Source organism: Chrysochloris asiatica, unplaced genomic scaffold, assembly GCF_000296735.1.
Source record: "Chrysochloris asiatica unplaced genomic scaffold, ChrAsi1.0 scaffold00028, whole genome shotgun sequence".
Taxonomy (NCBI): domain Eukaryota; kingdom Metazoa; phylum Chordata; class Mammalia; order Afrosoricida; family Chrysochloridae; genus Chrysochloris; species Chrysochloris asiatica.
In genome coordinates this window covers 25658792-25672893 of record NW_006408546.1, presented here as the reverse complement: position 1 = coordinate 25672893, position 14102 = coordinate 25658792, and the positions used below count along the sequence as shown (strand labels likewise).

Genomic DNA, 14102 nt, shown 5'->3' with positions numbered 1-14102 from the left:
TCCAAGTCATGACAACTCTGTATAGAATTTCCAAGGAGTGGCTTTTGGGTTTGAACTGCCAACCTTGTGGTTAACAGTCCAGTGCTTATACTACAGATCACACTCAGACTCCATTTAACAGAGTGTTGTTGTTAAGTGTCACTGAGGCCATTCTGACTCATAGCAACTCTGTATCAAGTTTTCATGGAGTGGCTAGTGGGTTTGAACCACTGATTTTGTGGTTAGCAGTCCACTGTTTATCCTACAACTCCACACCAGGAATCCTTTTTAGAATGGTGGTGGTTGTGTGCTATGGAATCGATTCCAACTTTGTTGTTGTTAAGTGCCATCAAGTTAGTTCCAACTCATAGCAACTTGACCCTGTAAATCTGTATGGGAGCAGAAAGCCTTTTTTTTTCTCTTACGAAATGACTGGTAGAGTTGAAGTACTGACCTTGTGGTTAACACCCTTGTGGTTAACATAACGCATTGCCAAGACTCCTTTATACAGAGCTGTTGACTCTACACAGGGTCGCTGTGGGTTGGAACAGACTTGATGGCATTTAACAACAGTTGTTAAGTTCCTTTGAGTCAGTTTTGACTCTTAGCAACCCTTTATAGGGTTTCTGAGGAGTAGCTGGTGATTTTGAACTGCCAACCACGTGATTTAAACCATCTTTGCGGTCCAGTGCATTATCCATTGACAGGTGAGAAGTCTGAGGCAGCTGTGCCTTTCAGCACCCCACGTATCCAACAGAGGGAAGGCCCTTGCTGCTTCTGAGTGAGATGGCCTTGCTTGGGATATGCCTCAAAAAAAATGTCCACCTTCTCTGAAACAAAGAGCAATTTGACCTAACTAAAAAGGTACAGAACACAAAGTCAGGGCTATTGTGTGGATCCACTCCACTCTCACAGAATTGGACTTAGTTACTTAGAAAAACCCAAGATACGTAAAATCATCTATAAAGATTGTTGTTGTTGTTAAGTGCCTTAAGTCACTTCTGGCTTACAGTGTCCCTATTTCCGATGCTATAAAATCTTTGCAACTGTACAAAGCCTCATTTTTCTCCCAAGGAGTGTCTGGTGGGCTCAAACCACCAACGTTGTGGTTCACAGTCCAGTGCTTATCTCCCATTGTAAAGACTGTTACTGTTAAGTGTGGTTGAGTCCATTCCGACCCATACCAATCCTGTATAGGGTTTCCCAGGAACATCTGGCCAGCTTGAACTTCTGACGTCGTGGTTCAAACTGCCTTTGCAGTCCAGTGCATTAGCCCACAGTGCCACACCAGGATTCCAAAAACAATCACAACATAGACGAAGGGAATGGATAACACATATGAGGGAACCACAGTCCCAAGGCCAAACCCCCAGCCTCGGGTCCCAGGCAAGGAAAGAGACTTGAAAATCTGTAGTGATGCTACTGTGAAAATCAAGGTCATATTTCAAAAGGTCCAAGACTAGAAGAGCATACAGCTCCAAGTTTGGGAGGACATTTTTCAGCCTCCTGAGTATTTTGCTTTTATATCTACTTTTCCATTTAAAAATAGACTCCGGACCACCTTACTGTATTCTTTGTACAGACTTTGTAAATTGTTGCAGTTTAAGCTGCCTGAAACTTTATTCATTTATTTCCCAGGCTTGTTGGGATTCCAACAAGGAGACACCAATATAAAAAAGAGCCATCTTAAAATTGTCCAGGAGTTCTAGTGCCATTGGAGAAAGAGGGTATTTAGTTCTAGGTATTAATGGAATAATATGACTTTAAAATGTAAGTTTAAATTCATTTACATGTAAGATAAGCACTGGACTGCTAACCAAAAGGTTGGCTGTACACATCCACCAGCTGTTCCTCATAAACCTTATACTGGGTGGCTATGAGTCAGCACCAACTTCATGACACTTAACATCAACAACACGTGAAGAAATTAACAATAACCCAGTTGCCATCAAGTCCATTGCCATTCAGGGGAACCCACGTGTGCCAGAATGGAACTGTGCTCTCTGGGGTTTCAATTACTTTGATCTTTCAGATGAATCCTAGAAACCTCTGGATAGACTTGAACCTCCAGAGTCTTAGTTGCCAAACTCAAGAACTATACCCTGGAACTCCAAGTGACAACTTGCAAGCTGTCACTGTGCCCCAAACTAGCCACACTTCACAATCTTCTTAAATATCTAGTGTGTATTTTACAGACCTTGAGTCTCAACTTTGTAGAGCTTTCTATTTCAGATGCATACCAACAGGTTCTATAGCAAAATTACTTGAGGGCGATGCTTTGCCTCTTTGCACTGTTGTTGTTTTTAGGTGCCATCGAGTTGGTACCAACTCATAGCTACCTTATACACAACAGAACGAAACACTACCCGATCCTGGGCCAACCTCACTCCTATTGCCATGCTTTGCATTGGAACACAGCAAAACAAAACAAATACAACTGAGGAACTCTGTTAACAATGAACACTTTTGTTGAGATTCTTGCCTTAGCTGGTTGTCATCCAACCAAGGTTCTTTGTGCTCACCAGGTAACAAATTATGAATCCTGTGTCTTTTCTGTCTGCTCTGGGAAGAAATTTAAAACCTGACTAGATAAAGCACTTTAAGGTTCTTGTGATCTCTTTAAACATGTCCTTTAATTAAACTCAATTTCCCTACTAAAGAGAGACACAGGTTTCTGATTTCATACTTTCCTTTATTGTCTTTATTATTACCCAAAGAAAGTACCTATAATATTTTGTTTCCACAATAACAAATATTTGAGGAACTTCAAGTCAATTGTGCTATCATTATTTCTTGGCAATTATTCTTTCATGTGAATGCCTACTATGGAATTTCTCTGTACATTTCTTATTTGTAAGTGAGATAAATGAGTATAAGATTTTTTGAGAATGGTGTTGCTAAATGTCATCAAGTTGATTCTGACTTACAGCAACCCTGTATAGGGTGTCCCAGGTTTTAAATCTTCATAGAAGCAGAAATCCTCAATGGATTAAATAGGTATAAAGGACAAAGCACGTAGTGGTTACGAATCGGGCTGCGAACCTTAAGGTCAGCGGTTCGAAACTACCAGCCGCTTCGTGGGAGAAAGATGAGGCTTTCTACTCCCGTAAGGATTTACACCCTCGGAAACCCTGTACAGGGTCGCTATGGGTCGGAACCGACTCTACGGCACTTAACAACAACAACAACAAAGGACAAAGCACACTGCTTTACATCGCATGTATTCTCAATAAATGATCCCTGTTGCTCTGGTTGTTGTTGTGATTGTTGGTGTTGGTACTCTAGGATCTCCTTGGATATTGTCCTTAACAAAAATCAAGATATTTGGGGGGATTTCATTTGTGGAATCTTGTGCAATGTAGTAAGATTAGACAAACCAATTAGTGATTTCTGAGGGAATAAATATGGTATTTCATTCCAGAAGCTTCCACCTTTGGGAATTTTTCTGTTGGGTAGCTTTTAATTGCTCCAAAACAGAATAAGGAATATTTGCTTTTCTTTGTATCATTCATGATTTCTTTTTCTTTTTTTGAGCCAGAACCAGTAGTAGATTTGCTGTCATTTTGATATTCCCTAGCTATTCTTTTGGGCACCTTGCCTGATTCGGTTATGCTTTCTAATTTAAAAAAAAATACATCTGGAGGCTCTGAACTGCTATATCCCTGAATCTGATAAATGAAGAAGTGGAAAATAGAGCGGGAGCCTGTACTGGTTAGGATTAAGTGCAGTTTTATAGGAAAGACACTCCTATAACCCACTCTTATAACCGCGGCTTAAATGAAACAGGAAATTATTATTTTCTCGCACATAAATGATGTTGTGTGGTTGGCAGTCCTAGTGAGTCAGTGATTGTTGTTGTGTTGTTGTGAAGTGCCGTCGAGTTGATTCTGACCCATAGCGACCCTGTATAGGGTTTCCGAGGAGCAGCTGGTGAGCTTGAACCACTGACCTTGCAGTTTAAATGGCTTTGCAGTCTGGCGCATTCACCCGCAGCGCCACACCAGGAGTCAATGACAGCTCCACATTTATCAAAGACTCAGGCCAGGGTTGCTTTCTCTGTTTGTTCCTCCATCCTTAGAATGACTTCTCTTCTCAAGATTACCTCCTGGATATGAGATGGCCATTGTAGCTCCAGCTATCACAGTCATGTCCCAGAAAGCATGACAAGGCAGGAGCAGAGCTACGATTTCCCACTGAATGAGCCCCTTGAGGAGCTTTCTGAAAAGGTACACACTATAATGTTTCCCTACTATCTCAAGGAAAGATGTGAAATAACGATTTTATCTGGGTTCTTTGCTGCCACTAATAATACAGAACTTCTTTTAGTTGGAGGGAAAGTGTAAATACTAGGTAGAAAACCTGCAGAATCTGCTAAAGAATCCCCCTCTGCCATAGTAACAATTCTGACTTATAGTAATTCTACGGGAAAAAGTAAAACTGCCCCATTGGGTTCCCAAGGTTGTAAATCTTGATGGAAGCAAACAGCCACATCTTTCTTCCAGGAAGCGGCTAATGAATTCCAACCACCAGCATTTCTGTTAGCGGTTGAACACTTTAACCATGGTGTCACTAGGGTTCTTCTGCCAAAAAGACGATTTGTAATTTAAGAGGTTGAATCATAGCATCTTTATGGTCTCAGCAGGTAGAAGCTGTATTTGCCACTGTAGTCCATATTGGTGAGTAGAATAGAACACATGGAGTTTGGAGTAATATCAGCTTGATGTCTGAATCCAGGCTCCGTCTGTCCTTTCTATATATCCTTAGAAATGTCAAATCATGTCTCTGAGCCTTGTTTTTATCGTATGTCAAATAGAGAAAATAATACTACTTGGATCAAATACTAAAAGTACCATGGGCTATCAGAAGGCCAAACAAATCTGTATTGGAAGAAGTACAGCCAGAATGCTTCTTGGAAGCCAGTACGGTGAGACTTCATCCCTTATACTTAGAACATGTTATCAGGAGGGACTGGTCCCAGGAGAAGGACATTATGCTTGGTACAGTGAAGGGTCAGTGAAAAGAAAGGATTGGCACAGTGGCAACAGCAACGGGCTGAAATCTAACAATCATTGTGAAGGTGGTACAGAGCTGGGCAGTGTTTCATTGTGTTAAGCATAGGGTCACTATGAGTTAGAACTGACTCGATGGCTCCTAACAACAACAACAATAACAACTTCTTCAGACTGCTATAAGGATTGAGAGTGAAGGCATAGGAGGGTACTACAAAAGTATGTGGAAAACTGGGATTAAAAATAATGGCATCATTCCATGAAGTTTTTGAAGTCCCTTATAGATACATAAATTGTTATCCAGCGAATGATTTTTCAGATCAATACCACTCCAGCTGTTGATGCTGAGCTCTGGCTTCCAGGGACTCATTCTTTGACTTACTACTTTCTCCTTTTACCTTCTAATGTTGCCTTGACTCTATCAGAGAAGGCTTGAAGCTTCATAGTCTGAAAACACATAGTTAAACACAGATGAGAAATATGGTTAAACTGCATGCCAGTGGGATGATGTCCACTTAGAGCCAATGTTAACAAACCATTCTGCAGGACTACTCTAGAACAAAGATGACAACTGGGCCTCACTTCCTGTGCCAGGATTTTTGGTGGAAGCCTAGAGAAATAAAAGGATACTGGAGATCAGTGGGAAAGAATCCTACAGTTCATTAGGGATGCTTCCTTGGTTTCTCAAGCACAGAATTCTGTGTCAATACATGAGTATTGACAGTGTTTGATGTAAAACATTTTTCCAGCCTTCTTTCTATTATACTTGAATGGAATTAAGAATATGTGGCTGAATGAGCAGTGTTCAGAGTTGAAAGGATAGATAACACTTTCCCTCTCTCACTTGTACTATCTCCAACCTCAGCAAGCAAAATGTGGCCTTTGCTAATACAAACGTCCCTGCAAACTCCTTGATGGCCTCCATGTTTCCAAGCCCCTTCAGATACCCAGCTTTTCTTCCTTAAGTTTATGCTAATAATAAAGGTTGTGTTTCAAGGCTAGTCCTTTATGGAATGATTGGGGGAGTCAGGAATGTTGTCAACTGTCACAGACTTGAAGTTTCTACTGACCTGGGTGGACTTGATCTGATGAACTCATCCTTACTAAGATTTCCTGCTAACACACTGAGCTAACAATCCACACACAATTGTCCTCTTGCAAAATAATCAGTATTCTTATCATTTCTCAGCTTAAACTTCTCAATGGTCCTGTGAACTGCTCATTAATCATTTTAGCCTCTCCATCTGGTACTCTTCATTCCAGAGGTATAAACAACTTGTAGTTGCCTAATGATTTTATTGCCTGGGCCTTTGTTCATTCACATTTCTCTGCCCAGATCCCTGTTTGGCTCCACTTTGTCCATTTAGTGATTCCTGTCTCAATTCCAGATCAGTTAAAGCACAGCCATTTTGGCAACTTTTCCAAGTCTATCCTGCCCACTTCCTGTCTCTTTCATCAGGGCATTTGTATGCTCTTCATATACCTTTATCATTGGTTTTATGCATGATTCTTAACTGAAAACTTGCCGATTGGAATCCACCCAGCAATGTAGCAGAAGAGATTGGCAATCTATAAATAGAGTAAAGCAAAAAGTATCACCACTAGAGTCCCAGTTCATGTATTTTTTTAATTCCAAACAAAATATGTTAAGACATGTCTCTGTGATTTGTGGGTGGCTACAGACAAGCTTGCTCAGTAACACACTGGTCTTAAGTCTATTTTGTTGTACTGTTAAGTGCCATCAAGTTGGTTGTGACTCAGAGGGACCCTATACAAGGTTTCTGAGGAGTGGCTGGAGTGTTTGAACTGCTGACCTTGAAGTTAGTAGTCTAGTGCTTGTATAACAGAACCACACAAATACAAAAAAAGTGCATTGAAAACTGATTTTCAAGGGCATGTTGGGTCAGTTCAATTCAAGACTAAGAGGTAAACTCAGAGGTTGTGGCAACTGTTTTGCGGGATTCGCAAGATTATCTTGATATAATAGTTCTATTTCATAAAGGTTTCTATAATTTTGTAGCATGTTTTGTACTTTTTGACTCACCTTCTTTTTCCTGGTAACCATTGAAGTCCATGTGAAGCACAGTTCTACTCTGACACATGGAGTTACAATGAATCGTAATGGACTTGATAGTAACAGTTTGTGTCATATTACTGTACATATCATGTTTTTTTGCAAATAATAACATGCCTCAGTTATCTGAGATCTTTCTGAGGGCAGGAACTGACTAGCCTTCAGTTTCTAATAGGCATTTGACCTAGGGTTTGGTCCGCTATGATGATAAATTTAATTTAACCTCTGAGGGGAGGGACCACTAAAATGTTCTTTTTATATAAGTGTTTTACTGGATTTTGTGCATGTCTGTAGGAGTGAAGAGAAGTTTTGCTGATCAGATATGGAAATAAGTACATTTTATTTGTTATTCTTGAATTCTTAATTTCACTAATTTTATAGTCTAGACAAGAAACCCCAGGATTAATAGGTAGACATTTTGAATGATCTGAATTCAGTTTGGAGGGACAGAAGGCCATTTATTTTTCCTTGAATTGTTTACCATAAAGATTTTGTTTTGTTTCTCACAGTAGGTTCTCAAGCAGCATCTGGCCTAATCATGGTAATTGAATTATTCAGATTGCCTGTGAGTTAATATTTTATCATTCCATGTTTTCAACTCATTAACTAATAACCAAAAACCCATGTAATTATGACATTTAGAAAGTGCCATTAACTGACATTGATTAGGTCTGACTTCCAAGTTTTTGAATTAAGTGCGGTGGAGTCCAACAAACGTACACACGGTAGACAGACTTTAACAGAGCTTCCGGACTAAGGCTAAGGAAGAAAGAGAGACAGACTGCATCTGACGGGTTGGTGACTGAATACTACTATATGAATAGCAGATGAGCCCTGAGGTTGGAAGGCACTCAAAATGTGACTGGGAAGGAGCTACCTCATCAAAGTAGACTTGACCTTAGTAACTTAGATGGAGCAAAGCTTTGGGACTGTCATTTGCTGATGGGGCACAACTCAAAATGAAAGGAGACAGCTGTTAATATCAACTAATAATCAGAAAGTGGGATGTATTATGTGCAAATCTAAGAAAATTGGAAGCCTCAAAATGAATAGAAACACAGAGATAGATATCCTATATTTTGTTGTTCTTGTTAAGAGCTGTTGAATCGGTCCTGACTCATAGCAACCCTATATAGGGTTTCTAAGGAGCAGTTGGTGGGTTTGAAAAGCCAACCTTGTGGTGTGTAGTCCAATGCTGATCCTACAGTACCACATCAGGAGCCTTTAGTGAGCTGAAATTGACTTGTATTGACCATCTTGTATATGGTTTACAATGTCAAAAATGATAAGTCAAGAGGAATGGCGTTCATTCACCATAAAAAGAAAATCTGAAACTATATCATGAAATACAATGCTGTTTGTGATGGGATGTCACAATGACATTGATGGAATGTCCTACAATGAAGACCAGTTAATATGATTATTTGAATTTATGCACTAAACACTAGTCTATTGTGATGATGAAATTGAGGAATTCTGCTATCTTCTACAGTCTAAAATTGATCAAACATGCAATCAAGATGCATTAGTAGTTAATGCTGATTGGAATGTAAAATGTAGGAACATAGAGGAAGAATTGGTTAAAATTATGATGCTGGTGAGAAAAACAATGCTGGAAATCTTATGATAAAATTTTCAGGACCAATGACTTATTCATTACAAATATATTTTTTTGGCAACATATATGATGATTGTACAACAGGAATAAAATTAACTACATCTGGGAAGAGATGATGAAGAAGCCCAATTTTATCAGCCACAAAAAGACCAGGTGCCAACTATGGAACAGACATCGACTGCTTATATGAATGTCAGGATTGCATATGATAAAATACAATGTGTTTTTACAGACAGAATATTGAATCACACAGAAGCATCAGAGTAACCTTTCATGTCCCTGCACCTGCAACGGATGGTCATGAGGACCTGTTCCAGTTTCCTGATCAAAAGGAACAAGCAGACGTGCAGCATCGAGCTGTAGGCCCACAACTCTTTCCACCACAACCGACTGCTTCACCCCAAGACTGTGAGTGTGGAGCTGGCCGCTGAAAACAAAAGGATTGTGGTGGTCCCAAAGAAAGGCCAGGCCAGCAGAAACAGGACACATCCTACTTGCAGACCACCATTAACAAGAATGCCTGGACCAGATTCAGCAGCAACCAGAACATGATCCCGCAAGAACAAGTACCATCCCGATCTGTGCATCACTACAATTGAAAAGCCAATGCCATCATCCACAACCAAAAGCCTTTGATGGTGAAGGGGAAGTGAACCTGCCCCACTAAGACCTCTTGAGGTCCCCTTTCCCAGAGCAACAAAGACAACTTTCTCCACAGAAGAGAAAAAAAGAAGATGAAAGGAATACAGAATTACTTGAACAAAAAGAATTGGTTGGTGGTCATCCATTTCGAGAGTAATAAACATATGATGATGATATGATGCTGTTTTTAGGAAGAAGTCTAACCACACTGAAGGCATTGTCAAAAACCAAGGTTCTGGTATCGACAGAATACCAGTTAACTGTTGTAACAAACTGATACAGTGTTGAAGGCGCTCACTTGTCTATGTCAAGAAATTTGGAAGACAGCTACCTGGCCAACTGACTGTAAAAGATTCATATATTTGCTCATTTGAAAGACAGCTAACTCAATGGAATGCAGAAATTATTGAACAACATCATTAATGGCACATGCAAGTAAAATTTTGCTGAAGATAATTCAAAACTGACTCCATGGCACATAGCCACCAGCCACCAAGTTCAGAGGCTGAAGAAAATTAAAACAAATCCACCAAGCCAACATACAACCTTGAATAAATTTCACCTGAATTTGGACAGCAGGTTTAATGCATTAGACACTAATGACTGAAGACCTGAGAAATTGTGGGATGACATCAACAACATGATACATGAAGAAAGCAAAAGGACTGGGAAGAAGAAAAGACCAAAATGGATGTCAGAAGTAACTCTGAATCTTGCTTTTGAACTTAAAGAAGCTAAAGCAACTGTAGGAAATGGTGAAAGAGTTGGACAGAAAGTGTCAAAGGAGAGCCTGTGAAGATGGAGTCAAGCAAGTATTATGATGAAAGATGCAAAGACCTAGAGTCCGAACACCAAAAGGGAAAAACACTCTCAGTATTCTTAAGGTGAAAAACCTGAAGAAACAATTCAAGCCTCCAATTGCAATACTGAAGGATTCTATGAACAAAGTATTGAATAAAGCAGGAAGCCTCCAAAGAAAATGGAAAGAATATATAAAGTCACTTGACCAAAAGAAAATTGGTGGATGTTCAACTATTTCAAAAGGCGTCATATTGTTCAAAGGAGCTCTGGTAGTGTAGTGATTATTCCATGGGAGAAAGATGAGACTTTCTGCTCTCATAAAGATTTATTACCTCAGAAACTTTATACAGAGTCACTGTGATTTGGGACTGACTCCACAGCACACCACTACCACCACCATGTTACCAAGAAGAGATGATATTATAGGAAGAAGTCAAGCTGAGCCGAAGACATTGGTGAAAAATAAGACAAATATTTCAGCAAATGTATATAGCACTGGGGGCACTCACTCATCTATTCCAAGGAATCTGGGATACAAATACCTAGCCAAGCAATTGGTAGAGATAGATACAAATGTATGCCCACTCAGTGGTGTAAAATCAGAAAAGGTGTGAAGCAGTGTTGAATCATTTCACCATTTCACAGGAAACCCTGTATAGGTTCGTGATGAGTCGGAACCGACTTCATGGCACATAACAACAACAGGAACATTCAATCTTTATGCTGAGTCAACAATTCAAGAAGTTGGATTATATGAAGGAGAACAATCAGATTAAAGGAAGACTCATTAACAACCTGCAATGTGCAGATAGCATTATCTTGTTTGCTGACAGCCAAGAGGATTTGAAATACTTACTGATGAAGTATGTAAAGAAAATGAATATCCTCACAACTGGATCAATAAATATTATCATGAGAAATGGAGAAAAGATTGAAGTTGCCTATAATCAGTGCTCATGGAACCAGCAATCAAGAAATCAAGTTTTGTATTGTATTAGCCAAATCTCCTGCAAAAGAGTTTTCTAATGTGTTAAAGAACAAAGATGTCACTTTGAAGACCAAGGTGTGTCTGACCCCAGTGTATTTTTTCAGTTGCCTCATATACATGTGAAAGTTGTACAGTGACTTAGGAAGACCAGAGAAGAACGGATGCATTTGAGTTATGGTGTTGACAAAGAATACTGAAAGTCCCATAGACTGTCAGAGGAGCAAACAAATATGTCTTGGAAGAAGTACAGCTAGAATGCTCCTTAGAAGCAAGATTGGCAAGACTTTGTCACTAGTACTTTGGACATGTTGTCAGGAGGAACCAGACCCTGTAGAAGGGCATCATGCTTCTTAAAGTGGAGGGTGAGTGGAAAAAAGAGGACCCTCCACCCTTGAGATGGACAGCAATGATGGACTTAAATGTAAAAATTGTGAGCCTGATGCAGGACTGGCAGTATTTCATTCTGCCATACATATTCTATCTTGTTGTTATTGTTAAGTGCCATCCAGTTGGTTCTGACTCATAACAACCCTGTATAGGGTTTGTGAGGAGTGACTGGTGAGCTTGTACCACTGACTTTGCAGTTCAAAATGACTCTGCAGTCCAGTGTATTAGCCTGCAGCACCACATCAGGACTCCTATTTTACCATTGCTGTTGTTGTCAGTAAGTGCCTCGAGTGGGTTCTGACCATAGCGACCCTATTATGCATAGCATTTCCAAGGAGCACCTGATGAGCTTGAACTGCCAACCTTGTGGTTCAAACCAAATTTGCAGTCCAGCAAATTAACCCACAGCGCCACACCAGAACTCCTTTTTACTATAGTAGAATTAAGTTACAAAAAGAAAAAGAAATTTCAGCCCTTTCCGTTTACAAAGCCCATTCATTTGCCTGTGATCCTGGCTTGACTCCTCTCTCTCCACTTAACAAAGATCATGTGCATGGGGCAACCAGGACATTCGATTTTTAGAAACTCCTAGTAATTCTAGATACCACAGACCTAGAAAGTCTTCTTGTCATAGTAACTTTGCTTCCTCTATCTACAATCATAGGCTGAATTAATTATCACCTTTTCTCTATTTATTTATTTATATATATACATATGTTGTTGTTAAGTGCCTTCGAGTCGGTTCCGACCCATAGCGACCCTGTACAGGGTTTCCGAGGGTGTAAATCCTTACGGGAGTAGAAAGCCTCATCTTTCTCCCGCGGAGCGGCTGGTAGTTTCGAACCGCTGAGCTTAAGGTTCGCAGCCCGATTCGTAACCACTACGCTACCAGAGCTCCTATATATACATATATATATATATATATATGTATATATATTTATTTTGTTGTCATTGAGTCTTAGTTGTTGCTAAGTGCCCTTGAATCAGTTTCTGACTCATAGCGCCCTGTATAGGGTTTCCAAGGAGCGCCTGATGAGTTTGAACTGCTGACATTTCGGTTCAAACTGAACTTGCAATCTAGTGCTTATTTTATGGCACCAACAAGGACTCTATCATCAAGAAAATGACACCAATTCAATAGGTCCTACATGTACATTTCAATGACGTTGCTTACATTCTTAAAGTTGTATAACTATTTTCAGCCTCCTTTTCTAAGTTCTTCCTCCCCTTGAACAAAAACTCACTGGCCCATAAATTTCCTACCGAATCTTTCAAGTTGCTGTTGCCGATTTACTCCCATAACTCTTAAAGAGTATAATCCTCAAAGCAGATATTCATTACTACTTAAGGTAAATTGGTGTTTGGTTTTAAAACAGACATCAGGGGAATATTTTTTTACTTAAGGGTAAAAATTATCTCAGGGTTGTAGTTTCAGGGGTTCATCCAGCAGATTTAATGGTTTCAGAAAATCTGCAGCCCATAAGAGTTTTAAATTTAATTTAAATTTAAATTTATTTTCCTGCTTCTGATCAGGCACCCTTGATGATTATTTTCAGTAGTGGTTGTTGTTATGTGCCGTTGAGTCAGTTCCGATATACAGCAATCTTATGAAGGATTTCTGAGGAGTGGCTGGTGAGCTTGAACTGCTGACCTTGAGGTTCAAACTGACTTTGCAGTCATTAACCCATAGCACCATACACCCTCGGAAACCCTGTACAGGGTCGCTGTGGGTCGGAACTGACTCGACGGCACTTAACAACAACAACAACAACAACCACACCAGGACTCAGTAACGAGTTAGGAATGAATTCTTCTCATTTCAGAGGCAGCTGTTCACTAAGGCAATTAGCCATGCATTCCATTTCCTCCTACTATTTCGAGTTCTCCATTCTCTGTTGCTCCAGGTACATAGAGAACAATTGTTGTAACTTGGATGACTGCTTGTAGGCTTTTAAGACCCTAGTAACTCTGCAAGGAACTAGGAATAAAAACAGAAACAGTTGGCTCATTATTAAGCCAATTAGCTAGGTGATACCATGAAGCCATGACCCTAAACCAAGGAATCAAGTCCCATAACGTGTTTGGTTGTATATGAATAGCCTCAGCAACTGTTCTTTTTCTTTTGTCTTTGTGAATATGTCTATCACAAAACATTTTCAAATTCAGCTTTATGCAGGTATACAACTTATTGACCACGCTTACAATAATTGTCTGTGCATAAACTGAAAAATGGTAGTCCGTAAAGCAGAAACCGAAAATTACTAGTCCATTAACAGTAATCCCTCCGCATTTTCCCTTCCCCATCCCTGGTAGTTACTAATAAACTTTGATCTGTATACATTTGCTTTTCCTTGTCTTTTCTAAATGACATCACACAGTAGTCCTTTTGTGGCTGACTTCGTTCAGCATATGACTTTCAAACTCCATCCACACTGTAGCAAGACTCCATTTTTCCATGGCATGTATGTACCACAGTTTGTTTATCCATTCATCTGTTAATGTTGTGTCCATCTTTGGTTATTGAAAATAGTGCTATACTGAATGGTGGTATATGACTCTCTGTCTCTGTTTCAGTCTCTGCTTGCAAGTGTTTGGGATGTATAG

The 14102-nt window shown here is 39.8% G+C and overlaps 1 pseudogene; it reads left to right on the top strand.

The window, feature by feature from the left end:
* Positions 1-8953: 8953 nt before the first annotated feature.
* On the top strand, positions 8954-9357 carry LOC102823914 (annotated as a pseudogene).
* Positions 9358-14102: the final 4745 nt, after the last annotated feature.